This window comes from Balaenoptera acutorostrata, chromosome 3 (assembly GCF_949987535.1).
Source record: "Balaenoptera acutorostrata chromosome 3, mBalAcu1.1, whole genome shotgun sequence".
In the NCBI taxonomy this organism is placed as follows: Eukaryota; Metazoa; Chordata; class Mammalia; order Artiodactyla; family Balaenopteridae; genus Balaenoptera; species Balaenoptera acutorostrata.
Window position 1 is genome coordinate 148,687,960 of NC_080066.1, and position 14,031 is coordinate 148,701,990.

Here is a 14,031-nt window from a genome sequence, read left to right on the forward strand (position 1 = left end):
CCTGTATAACACAGGGAACTATATTCAATATCCTATGATAAACCATAATGGAAAAGAATATGAAAAAAAAATGTACGTATGTATAACTGAATCACTTTGCTGTATAGCAGAAATTAACATAACATTGTAAATCAACTATACTTCAATTTTTTTAAATATTAAAACTGAAAACAACAACAACCAATCAAAGAAAAAACCCAAGGAGCTGTGAGGTGGGAAGTATGAAGAAGATGACTCTCCAGACTGCAGAGACCTGGGAGTGTAAATTGGTACATTCTCTGTGGAGAGCAATTTGGCAACAACCATCAAATTACAATGCAGCTCCTCTTCCCTTCTCTTACTGAACAATTCAATTCTAATGCCATTAAGTGGGGGCAGAGTTACATATATCAGAATGGGAAACAGAACAAACACAATGAACCCTGCAGTGTCAGATTGGAATGGTAGGTTTTCATGGTTTCAATCTACATAAATAGATATAGAAATATAGGCGTAATGCACATATGCATGTACACACACACACCCCGATATTCCCTAGCTCTTTCCAGAAGGTTTGGGAGCAGTGGCACTTCAATAGCAGCGAGCACATCTAGAGTTCAGATCTTGGCATTTAAATACTGTTTTTCACTAAAAGGAACCAGGGCTTCTTGGAGAAATGGCTGTTTCCAGAGCCCAGGCAGGAAGATTACTAGATGAGCCTGCAATATTTTGTTGTATTGAGCAAAAAAAGTGCTCAAGAAATGATGGGTACATGTCCAAAGGACTCTCACTTGAAGGGGCTTCTACTGACCAAATCAGGAACAATATGAGCATCAAAGTAAAGTGATGATAATATAATAGATCATAATCCATTGAATACAATAGGCGACCATGAGTCCATATAGATAAACAGAAGCCTGGTAGACATTACTTCATCCAGGGGGACAAATCAAAATCATGCACCACCTGATAGAATGCAGTGAGAGAACCCAGCATCACTTCCATAACATGCCCTGAAATGCAACCTAAATCTAATCATGAAAAAATGAGACAAACCCAAATTGAGTGATATTTTACAAAATAACTGGCCTGTAGTCCTCAAAATGCCAAGGTCGTACAAGTCAAGGAAACACTGAGGAATTGTTCCAGAGAAATGCAAGGCATGATTCTAAATTAGATGCTTTTGCCATAAAAGACTTTATTGGGACGACAGGCAAAACCTGAATGGAGTGTGAGGATTAGATGGTAGTAATGTATCTGTGTTAATTTCTTGTTCTGTTGGTTATATTGAGGTTATGCAGGGGCATGTCCTTGTTCGTAGGAAATACATGTTAAAGGGGATCCGACAGCATACTCCCCAAATGGTTCAGGAAACTTTCTGTAAATTTGTTTCTAAATAAAATTATTTACTTAAATTAAAAAATATTACAATACACTCTTTGACCTAGAAATTCTACTTGCAGGAATTTTTCTGAAAGATATCTTCACATAATACATGGAATATCAAAGGTATACAAGCTATTCATTGCAGTTGTCTAATAAAGCCAAAATTTGAAGATAAATAATCATCAACATAGGCTGGTTAAATACATATGATACATCTGAACATAAATGAATACAGGAAAAAAAAAAGAGAGAGAATAAAATAGCTCTGGACTAATCTGCAGGATACACTGTTGTAAAAAAAAAAAAAAAGCCAGGTACAGAAGAGGGTGCTGGAACGCTATCATTTGTGTACAAAAAAGGATTTTTAAAATGTGTCAATGGACATCCTTTTCTATGCACAGAGGATCATTCCAGATATGGTCAGCATTGGGTGCCTCTGGGGACAGAGCATGACTTGTGAGGAAGGGTCATTTTCTACACCTTTTGTACTTTTGAATTTTGCAGCAAGTGAATATATTACCTGCTCAAAATTAAATTATTTCTTTAAAAAAACAAAATGCATGATACCTAGGTACAGAGAAAATATTCACAAAGAATTTTTGCAAATGTATCTGATCTTTTCTCTTGTTACAGATTAGTAATTTGCCTTCTGGGAAGGGACACACAGCTCCCCAAAGAGCTTTGCTTAAGAACAATAAACAGTACTCATTGCCTGTTATTTCCATCTGCCTTCCTGGAGAAAATAAAAATTATGGCTTGAAATCGTTCATGTTATGAACTGAACTGTGTCCACCCCCACGAATGCATATGTTGGTTTTTTTTAAAATTTATTTATTGATTGATTGACTGATTGATTGCTATGTTGGGTCTTTGTTTCTGTGCTAGGGCTTTCTCTAGTTGTGGCAAGTGGGGGCCACTCTTCATTGCGGTGCGCGGACCTCTCACTAACGTGGCCTCTCTTGTTGCGGAGCACAGGCTCCAGATGCGCAGGCTCAGTAGTTGTGGCTCATGGGCCTAGTTGCTCCGCGGCATGTGGGATCTTCCCAGACCAGGGCTCGAACCCTTGTCCCCTGCATTAGCAGGCAGGTTCTCAACCACTGCGCCACCAGGGAAGCCCACGAATGCATATGTTGAAGTCCTAACTCCCAGTACCTTGGAATGTGATTGAAATTGGAGATAGCATCTTAAAAGTGGTAATTAAGTTAAAATGAGGTCATTAGGGTGGGTCCTAATCCAATATGACTGATGTCCTCATAAGAAGAGGGAATTTGGACACACAGACACAGAAGGAAGATGATGCGGAGACACAGGGAGAAGATGACCACCCACAAGCCAAGGAGAGCCTCCTGGGACAGGTCCTTCCCTCACGGCCCTTGGAAGGAACCAACCCTGCCGACACCTTGATCTTGGACTCCAGCCTCCAGAACTGAGACAATGAATTTCTGTTGTTTAAGCCACCTGGTCTGTGGTACTTTGTTACAGCAACCCCAGCAAATTAATATAACATTCAATTTCCAAAGGGGGCTCTGACCAAGGCTCTCTCCCACAGTGACGTATCCAGGGGGCAGACAGCGTGGAGGAAGCTTGTGAGGGAAATGGCTAGAAAGATATGACGGCCCCAGCTGGAGCAGGACTTTGACTGCCCTCTTAAGGATGTGGATGTGATTCCCTAGGCAAGTGGGAGCCATAGAAGGATTTTGAAGAGCAGAAGGACAGGCTCTGAGTATATTAGAAAAGAACTTGGTGGACAATAAATTAGAGTGGAAACCTCACCAGGAGGTCACTGCAGGCATCCTGGTGAGAGAAGGGAGAGCAGCCCTCGGATGATTAGACCAGAAGGTGGGCTTGAGTTAGTGTGGAAGAAATGAGACCATTGCTCACATATTTGGGAAGATCGTTCAGGTTAAGAGGTCTGAGGTCTCTGTGGTTGACTGTACTGTATGGGAAGGAATAAAAAACAGACAGAAAGGTCGAAAAGACTATACAGGTCTTTTGAACAACATGGGTTTGAACTGTGCTGGTCCACTTATACATGGATTTTTTTCAATAGTAAATACCACGGTACTACATGAGTTGAATCCACAGATGCAGAACCTCGGATATGGACATTGGACTGTAAATTTATACTCAGATTTTCCACTACTGGGTGTGGGCACCCCTAACCCCTGTGTTGTTCAAGGGTCAACCGTACATCTCTATGGTGGAGGAGAAAAAGAGGAAGAACAGAGAAATGCACAAAGGGCTTTGATTGGAAAGAGGGAATGTAGGGAGCTGTGCAAAGGGTCCAGGAGTATGGGGCTGAGGGACCAGGACCCAGGGAAGGGTCCATCAGACTTGTCCAGGGGGAGAATCAAAGCCTGTTCTAAGGAATTGCTTCTGGGGTGAAAAAAGAAGTGGTTGACCTCCCATAGGAAGATGTAGGGGAACTCAAAGGACCAGAACACAGCCCACCTGGGAGGGCAAAACCCAGGGAGGTGGGGAGGTTGAGGGCAATAATTCGGCTCCTCTGATTTCTCCCCACAGCAGCTCAAACTCGGAGGCTGGGAAGGACAGTTTGCAGGTGAAAGGATCTGATTTCCTCCCTCTGATAGAACAAAAGCCAACTCTTTGGGAAGAACTTAAAAAGGTGATGTCTGTTCCTTGTCTTGGCCTTGGGAGCTCAGCCCATGGTGGGGGCGCCGGGATGGCTCAGCCTGCTGGCGCCATCTAGTGTCAGACTAGACACTAGTCCTCTGCCGGTCAGAGAAGGGAGGCTTAGGCCAGGCGGGTGGGATAAACTGGAAAGCTGAGACGCAGCCTGCAGCAGAGTTTTGGGCACCTGTGGCCTCCTGGGGCGGTGGAGAGGGAATGTGACCAGGAGTTCATGGGCAATGACCTTGGAACTCTGCATTAGTTTACTAGGGCTGCAGTAACAAATCACCACGAACCGGATGGCTTAAAGCAACAGAAATTTATTCTCTCACATCTCTGGGGGCTAGCAGTCCAAAATCAAGGTGTCAGCAGGGCCTTTCTCCCTCTGAGAGCTCTAGGGGGAGAATCTTTCCTTGCCCCTCCCTAGCTTCTAGTGGCTGCCAGCAATCTTTGTCGCTTGTTGTTTTACAGATGCATCCCTCCTATCTCTGCCTCCATCTTCCCTGTGTCTGTGTCCAAATTTCCCTCTATTTCCACCAGTCATCGGATTAGGATCTACCTGATCCAGTACGACCTCATCTTAACCTGATGATATCTGCAAAGACCCTGTTTCCAAGTGAGGTCGCATTCACAGGTATTGGGGGTTAGGACTTGAATGTATCATTCTGGGAAACGCAATTCAACCTACAACAGACTCCTTTCATCCAGCAGATTTTCCCTGAGCGTCTGCAAAGTGCCAGCCCTGTGCTGGGGGCTGGGCTTGTGGAGCTGAAGGTGTGGACACCGCTGGGTCCTGGAGGTTTTCGTGTGTGGCTCTTTAATAGTCTTGTCACTGATCTGTGGCCTCCTGGTTCACCCTTGACTCCTCAGCGCCCAGCAGGGCAGGTCCAGAGACTCATTATTTCACTGAAGTAGGAAAGGAAGATGGAGGAAGGGCAGGAGAGAGGAAAGAAGGGCTGCAGGAAGGATGAGGAGGGAGACAGCACAGGGGAAAATAGGGGGGAGTAGTGCAGGACCACTGTCTAGAGCTTTGCAGAGCAGGTGACATTTAATCTGGGACTTGAGTTTGCTCAGCAGAAAGAAGGTGAGCAGGGGAGGGGCCTTCTGGACTGAGCTAAAATTGTGAGCCATGGCCTAGAAGCCTGAAAGAGGCTGTGGTGTTGGGGGGCAGGGGGGAGTTTGGTGTGGCTGGAAGGGAGGGTGTGTGTGTGGGGATGTGCTGCCCAGTGGCATGGACCTGGAGACTGCTCTATGGTAAAGGGCTGGGAGGGACATTCTCATGACTTTAAATGCTACCCTGTAGGTGGAGGGGCACCCTAGGAGATTTTAAAGCATGCTCTGGGTGTCATAATTATCAGGGGTAGAGACTGAAGCAGGGAGAGACTCGTGAAAAAGGGGGTCCAGAGGGCCTCCTAGATAAAAAGGGAAATTTCCAATCACAGAACTGCCTTCACTTTCTGACAGCCCCTAGGCCAGAATAAAACCATGTTGCCTTGAAACTTACCTCAAATACTTAACACAAGCTTCCAAAACAAGCCCCTGGTAGCATCTTCTTCCTGAGGTGTGCAAGCTCCTTCACGGCAGCAAATACCAAGAAACCCCTTCTGTGTGACTTTAGGTGCATTCTCTCATAGGCTGGCTCTCATAGGCTAGCATAGCTAAGTGTCTTTTAATTCCTAGTTTGCTGAGTGCTGTTAATAATGAATGAGTGTTTAATTTTATCAAATGCTTTTACTGATAGAAAAGATAAGATGTAACGTGTTTTTCTTTAATCTGTTAATGTAATGCATTATATTGAATAGTGATAGAATTGATCGCTATAAGACCATCCTCATATCCTTGCTAAACCCAACTTGATTATGATAAGAGCATGTAGCCGTGTGTGCCTGTTTTAAAATACACTGCTGTTTTTGTTTAATTGGCATCTACTGCCAATTTAAAATTGTCACTCGCGTGCCCGTGTGTCTTAAAATACACCGCAGTTTTTGTTTAATTGGCATCTACTGCCAATTAAAAACTGTCACTCACCATCTGGTTCTGCAAGACTGAAGTCACTATCCCCTGCCGTCACTGACCCTCAATACACCCTGAAAGGAGTTCGGGGTGGAGATCAGGACTGAGGCCTTCTGTGCTCTGAGAAAAGCTGGCAGAACAAGCCTTCAGATACTTAGATATTTTCAGGAGATTTTATGAGCTCAATTTCTTGCATCTTCTCGTATCTAGAAAAGGACTAAAATTATTAACAGAGGCATCTGCTCCTTGTGACTAGCAGCGACCTTCGGCCGAAATGTGTGCTTGGCTGCATGTACCCCCTTCACTAAAATCATACATATACTGATGCCCTCCCCCTCCTCTTCAGAGCAGTTCCTCAGGGCTATCTGAGAGGCTGTCTCCTGGGCTGTAGTCCTTATCTGGCCCCAAATAAAACTTAACTCACAACTCTCATGTTGTGCTTTTTTTTTTTTTCAGTTGACACATATTCATAAGTGAAAACGGTCTGAAAATTTCTTTTCTTGTCCCTGTTTGCTACCAGAGCTATACTAACCCCGTGGAACAATATTTTGTTGACTTCCCTCTTTAATTTTCTGAAACTGTAGACTACAGAGTTTATTGGCTCTTAACAGTTGGATAAAACTGACCTATAAAACCATATGTGCAATTTCCTGAGTATTGATTTAATTTGATTTTCCATTTTATTGAGATAATTTTGGTGATTTTTTTCTATAAAGTTATCCATTTAAATATATGTTTTCCAAATTTATTGGCATATAGTGTTTTGATTTTTTAAAATTTTACTACCTGTCATCATGTACCTTTATTTTTTTTTCTGTTTTTAAATTACTACAAGCATATTGTTTAAAACACAGAGAAGGCATTACTGAGCCTGTGCGTCTGGAGCCTGTGCTCCGCAACAAGAGAAGCCGCGATAGTGAGAGGCCCGCACACCGCGAAGAGTGGCCCCCACTTGCCGCAACTAGAGAAAGCCCTCGCACAGAAACGAAGACATAACACAGCCAAAAATAAATAAATAAATAAATAAAAATTAAATAATGTATTTAAAAAAAAAACACAGAGAAGGCAAGTAATAATGGAAAAAGCCATCTGCCTTGCCTCACCCTCCCCACACCCACTTCTGCTCCCCAGAGGCTCGGTATATAACCATTCCTGCTTTTGTACTCCTGGTGTTTCCACCTCTCCCACTCTGCTACCCCTCTAAATAGGTCACTGATACTGACATTTTTTACTTACCTACTTTATTTTTATTTTTTTGAATTTTATTTATTTTTTTATACAGCAGGTTCTTATTAGTTATCCATTTTATACATATTAGTGTATATACGTCAATCCCAATCTCCCAATTCATCACACCACCACCACCACCACCACTTTCCCCCCTTGGTGTCCATACGTTTGTTCTCTACATCTGTGTCTCAATTTCTGCCCTGCAAACCGGTTCATCTGTACCATTTTTCTAGGTTCCACATATATGCGTTAATATACGATATTTGTTTTTCTCTTTCTGACTTACTTCACTCTGTATGACAGTTTCTAGATCCATCCACGTCTCTACAAATGACCCCATTTTGTTCCTTTTTATGGCTGAGTAATATTCCATTCTATATATGTACCACATCTTCTTTATCCATTCGTCTGTCAATGGGCATTTAGGTTGCTTCCATGACCTGGCTATTGTAAATAGCTCTGCAATGAACATTGGGGTGCATGTGTCTTTTTGAATTATGGTTTTCTCTGTGTATATGCCCGGTAGTGGGATTGCTGGGTCATATGGTAACTCTATTTTTAGTTTCTTAAGGAATCTCCATACTGTTCTCCATAGTGGCTTTATCAATTTACATTCCCACCAACAGTGCAAGAGGGTTCCCTTTTCTCCACACCCTCTCCAGCATTTGTTGTTTGTAGATTTTCTGATGATGCCCATTCTAACTGGTGTGAGGTGATACCTCATTGTAGTTTTGATTTGCATTTCTCTAATAATTAGTGATGTTGAGCAGCTTTTCATGTGCTTCTTGGCCATCTGTATGTCTTCTTTGGAGAAATGTCTATTTAGGTCTTCTGCCCATTTTTGGATTGGGTTGTTTGTTTTTTTAATATTGAGCTGCATGAGCTATTTATATATTTTGGAGATTAATCCTTTGTCCGTTGATTCATTTGCAAATATTTCCTCCCATTCTGAGGGTTGTCTTTTCATCTTGTTTGTAGTTTCCTTTGCTGTGCAAAAACTTTTGTTTCATTAGGTCCCATTTGTTTATTTTTGTTTTTATTACCATTACTCTAGGAGGTGGATCAAAAAAGATCTTGCTGTGACTTATGTCAAAGAGTGTTCTTCCTATGTTTTCCTCTAAAAGTTTTATAGTGTCTGGTCTTACATTTAGGTCTCTAATCCATTTTGAGTTTGTTTTTGTGTATGGTGTTAGGGAGTGTTCTAATTTCATTCTTTTACATGTAGCTGTCCAGTTGTCCGAGTACCACTTATTGAAGAGACTGTCTTTTCTCCATTGTATATCCTTGCCTCCTTTGTCATAGATTAGTTGACCATAGGTGCGTGGGTTTATTGCTGGGCTTTCTATCCTGTTCCATTGATCTATATTTCTGTTTTTGTGCCAGTACCATATTGTCCTGATTACTGTAGCTTTGTAGTATAGTCTGAAGTCAGGGAGTCTGATTCCTCCAGCTCCATTTTTTTCCCTCAAGACCACTTTGGCTATCCGGGGTCTTTTGTGTCTCCATACATATTTTAAGATTTTTTGTTCTAGTTCTGTAAAAAATGCCATTGGTAATTTGATAGGGATTGCATTGAATCTGTAGATTGCTTTGGGTAGTATAGTCATTTTCACAATATTGATTCTTCCAATCCAGGAACATGGTATATCTCTCCATCTGTTGGTATCATCTTTAATTTCTTTCATCAGTGTCTTATAGAGTTCGGCATACATGTCTTTTGTTTCCCTAGGTAGGTTTATTCCTAGCTATTTTATTCCTTTTGTTGCAATGGTTAATCTGAGTGTTTCCTTAATTTCTCTTTCAGGTTTTTCATCACTAGTGTGTAGGAATGCAAGAGATTTCTGTGCATTAATTTTGTATCCTGCAACTTTACCAGAGTCATTGATTAGCTCTAGTAGTTTTCTGGTGGCATCTTTAGGATTCTCTATGTATAGTATCATGTCATCTGCAAACAGTGACAGTTTTACTTCTTCTTTACCAATTTGTATTCCTTTTATTTCTTTTTCTTCTCGGATTGCAGTGGCTAAAACTTCCAAAACTATGTTGAATAATAGGTGTGAGAGTGGACATCCTTGTCTTGTTCCTGATCTTAGAGGAAATGGTTTCAGTTTTTCACCATTGAGAATGATGTTTGCTGTGGGTTTGTCATATATGGCCTTTATTATGTTGAGGTAGGTTCCCTCTATGCCCACTTTCTGGAGAGTTTTTGTCATAAATGGGTGTTGAAATTTGTCAAAAGCTTTTTCTGCATCTATTGAGATGATCATATGGTTTTTCTTCTTCAATTTGTTAATATGGTGTATCACATTGATTGATTTGCGTATATTGATGAATCCTCGCATCACTGGGATAAATCCCACTTGATCATGGTGTATGGTCCTTTTAATGTGCTGTTGGATTCTGTTTGCTAGTATTTTGTTGAGGATTTTTGCATCTATGTTCACAAGTGATATTGGTCTGTAATTTTCTCTTTTTGTAGTATCTTTGTCTGGTTTTGGTATCAGGGTGACTGTGGCCTCATAGAATGAGTTTGGGAGTGTTCCTTCCTCTGCAATTTTTGGGAGAGTTTGAGAAGGATGGGTGTTAGTTCTTCTCTAAATGTTTGATAGAATTCACCTGTGAAGCCATCTGGTCCTGGGCTTTTGTTTGTTGGAAGATTTTTAATCACAGTTTCAATTTCATTACTTGTGATTGGTCTGTTCATATTTTCTATTTCTTCCTGGTTCAGTTTTGGAAGGTTATACCTTTCTAAGAATTTGTCCATTTGTTCCAGGTTGTCCATTTTATTGTCATAGAGTTGCTTGTAGTAGTCTCTTAGGATGCTTTGTATTTCTGCAGTGTCTGTTGTAACTTCTCCTTTTTCATTTCTAATTTTATTGATTTGAGTCCTCTCCCTCTTTTTCTTGATGAGTCTGGCTAATGGTTTATCAATTTTGTTTATCTTCTCAAAGAACCAGCTTTTAGTTTTATTGATCTTTGCTATTGTTTTCTTTGTTTCTATTTCATTTATTTGTGCTCTGATATTTATGATTTCTTTCCTTCTGTTAACTTTGGGTTTTGTCTGTTCTTCTTTCTCTAGTTCCTTTAGGTGTAAGGTTAGATTGTTTATTTTAGATGTTTGTTGTTTCTTGAGGTAGGCTTGTATAGCTATAAACTTCCCTCTTAGAACTGCTTTTGCTGCATCCCATAGGTTTTGGATCGTTGTGTTTTCATTGTCATTTGTCTCTAGGTATTTTTTGATTCCTTCAGTGATCTCTTGGTTATTTAGTAACGTATTGTTTAGCCTCAATGTGTTTGTTACGTTTTTTCCCTGTAATTCATTTCTAATCTTATAGCTTTGTGGTCAGAAAAGATGCTTGATATGATTTCAATTTTCTTAATTTTACTGAGGCTTCATTTGTGACCCAAGATGTAATCTATCCTGGATAATGTTCTGTGCGCACTTGAGAAGAAATCGTAATATGCTGTTTTTGGATGGAATGTCCTATAAATATCAATGAAATCTATCTGGCCTATTGTGTCATTTAAAGCTTCTGTTTCCCTATTAATTTTCTGTTTGGATGATCTGTCCATTGGTGTAAGTGAGGTGTTAAAATCCCCCACCATTATTGTGTTACTGTCGATTTCCTCTTTTATAGCTGTTAGCAGTTGCCTTATGTATTGTGGTGCTCCTATGTTGGGTACATATATATTTATAATTGTTATATCTTCTTCTTGGATTGATCCCTTGATCATTATGTAGTGTCCTTCCTTGTCTCTTCTAACATTCTTTATTTTAAAGTCCATTTTATCTGATATGAGTATTGCTACTCCAGCTTTCTTTTGATTTCCATTTGCGTGGAATATCTTTTTCCATCCCCTCACTTTCAGTCTGTATGTGTCCCTAGGTCTGAAGTGGGTCTCTTGTAGACAGCATATATATGGGTCTTGGTTTTGTATCCATTCAGTGAGCCTGAGTCTTTTGGTTGGAGCATTTAATCCATTCATGTTTAACGTAACTATCGATATGTGTGTTCCTATGACCATTTTCTTAATTGTTTTGGGTTTGTTTTTGTAGGTCCTTTTCTTCTCTTGTGTTTCCCACTTAGAGAAGTTCCTTTAGCATTTGTTGTAGAGCTGGTTTGGTGGTGCTGAATTCTTTTAGCTTTGCTTGTCTGTAAAGCTTTTGATTTCTCCATTGAATCTGAATGAGATCCTTGCTGGGTAGAGTAATCTTGGTTGTAGGTTCTTCCCTTTCATCACTTTAAATATGTCATGCCACTCCCTTCTGGCTTGTGGAGTTTCTGCTGAGAAATCAACTGTTAACCTTATGGGAGTTCCCTTGTATGTTATTTGTCATTTTCCCCTTGCTGCTTTCAGTAATATTTCTTTGTCTTTAATTTTTGCCAATTTGATTACTATGTGTCTCGGCGTGTTTCTCCTTGCTTTCATCCTGTATGGGGCTCTGTGCTTCCTGGACTTGGGTGGCTATTTCCTTTCCCATGTTAGGGAAGTTTTCGACTCTAATGTCTTCAAGTATTTTCTCAGGTCCTTTCTCTCTCTCTTCTCCTTCTGGACCCCTATAATGCGAATGTTATTGCATTTAATATTGTCCTAGAGGTCTCTTAGGCTGTCTTCATTTCTTTTTATTCTTTTTTCTTTATTCTGTTCCACGGCTGTGAATTCCACCATTCTGTCTTCCAGGTCACTTATCCGTTCTTCTGCCTCAGTTATTCTGTATTGATTCATTCTAGTGTGTTTGTCATTTCAGTTATTGTATTGTTCATCTCTGTTTGTTTGTTCTTTAATTCTTCTAGGTCTTTGTTAAACATTTCTTGCATCTTTTTGATCTTTGCCTCCATTCTTTTTCCGAGGTCCTGGATCATCTTCACTATCATTATTCTGAATTCTTTTTCTGGAAGGTTGCCTATATCCACTTCATTTAGTTGTTTTTCTGGGGTTTTTTCTTGTTCCTTCATCTGGTACATAGCCCTCTGCCTTTTCATCTTGTCTATCTTTCTGTGAATGTGGTTTTTGTTCCACAGGCTGCAGGATTGTCCATCATGTACCCTTTAATATTTCTCAATTCCTAAAATTGTTTACTTGTGTGACTTTCACTTTTTTCTTGAGCAGTCTCACCAGAGGCTTGTTATTAGTTTTATTTTTCTTAGTCAGGTTTATTAACGTCTACTTTTTTTACAGTAAAATTCACCCTTTTTCATTTTTAGTTTTGACACTCATACAATCATGTAATCACCATCACAATCAAGATTGTTCCATCACCCCCTAAGTTTCCTTTGTAGTCCTTTGTAACCACCCCTTTCCCACCCTAGCCCTCGGCAACCACTGATCTGTTTTCTGTCTTTATTGAAATTTTGCTCTTACAGAATGTCATATAAATAGAACCATGCATTATGTAGCCTTTTGAGTCTGACTTCTTTTACTTAGCATAATGCATTTGATTTTTGTCCATATTGTTATGGGTATCAGTAAGTCCTTCCTTTTTATTGTCAAATAGTATCCCATCGTATAGAGGTACCAGTTTTTTAATTCATTCACTGGTCAAAGGACATTTGAGTTGTTTGCATTTTTGACTAATGATGTTGAGCATCTTTTCATGTGCTTATTTGCTATTTGTCTTTTCTGGTAAAGTGTCCGTTCAAATATTTTGCCCATTTAAAAAATTGGGTTTGTTTTTTTTTTTTAAGTTTTGAGACTTATTTTCTATTCTGGATACAAGTCCTTTGTCAGATACGTATTTTGCAAATATTTGCTCCTTGGTTTTTTATTGTTGTTTTCTTTCTTAACAGTATTTTTCAAAGAGCAGAAGTTTCTAATTTAAATGAAGTTCATAAGTTAAAAAAAATAAATTAATAACCAGCTTGGAGGTTTGTTAATCCCTCTCTCTTGTTTTTTTTTTTTTTGTTGTTGTTGTTGCTGTTGTTGCTTTGTATTTCATTAATTTATTGTTATTGTCTCATTTAAAAATTTCCTTCTTTGGTCTTAATTTAGGTTTATTCTGTATTTCTGTTTGGCTTCATGTATTGAGCACAACTTACTTATTTTAATTCATCTTTCAGTAAATGCATTTAAGCCTACACATTTCCCTCCATATACCACTTTAGCTACATTTCAAAAGATTTGATTAGTAGTATTTCCATTGTTCAGTTCTTACTAAGTGTCATTTCCCCTCTAACCATGAGTTATTTGAGAGTAAATTTTTAAGTTTTCAAATATGGATTAAAAATACTTTGTTTTAATTATTGGTTTTAAATTTAATTGCATTGTGTTTAGTAGAAACAGTGATTAGTATAACAGATTATTTGAAATATCTTGAGATATTCTTTGTGACCTTACAACTGGTCAGCATTTATGATGCTTTTTTCACACTTGAAATAATGTATACCTCTGTTTTTTGGTGCAAGGTTCTGTATTCAAGCAAAATACTTTGAATGATACCATAAGTTCTTAACTATTAGCTAATAGTATTATTATTTTCTATTTTATAATTTTTTTTCTGCTTGATCTATCCATTTCTGAGAAAGGCTGTTAGGATCTCCGACTAGGCCTTGTGATTTGTCAATTTCTTTTTATAATTATGTCAGTTTTTGCTTTCTAAAACTTAAGGCCATCTTATTAATTATCTATTACTGTGTAGCAAATTACCCCCCAAACTTAATGGCTTAAAACAACAATACACATTTACAGTCTCACAGTTTTTGAGTCTGGGATTCAGAAATGGCTTAGATTGGTGATCCTGGTTTGGGGTCTCTCATGAGTTTGCAGCTCTCAGCTGGGGCAACTGTCCTCCGA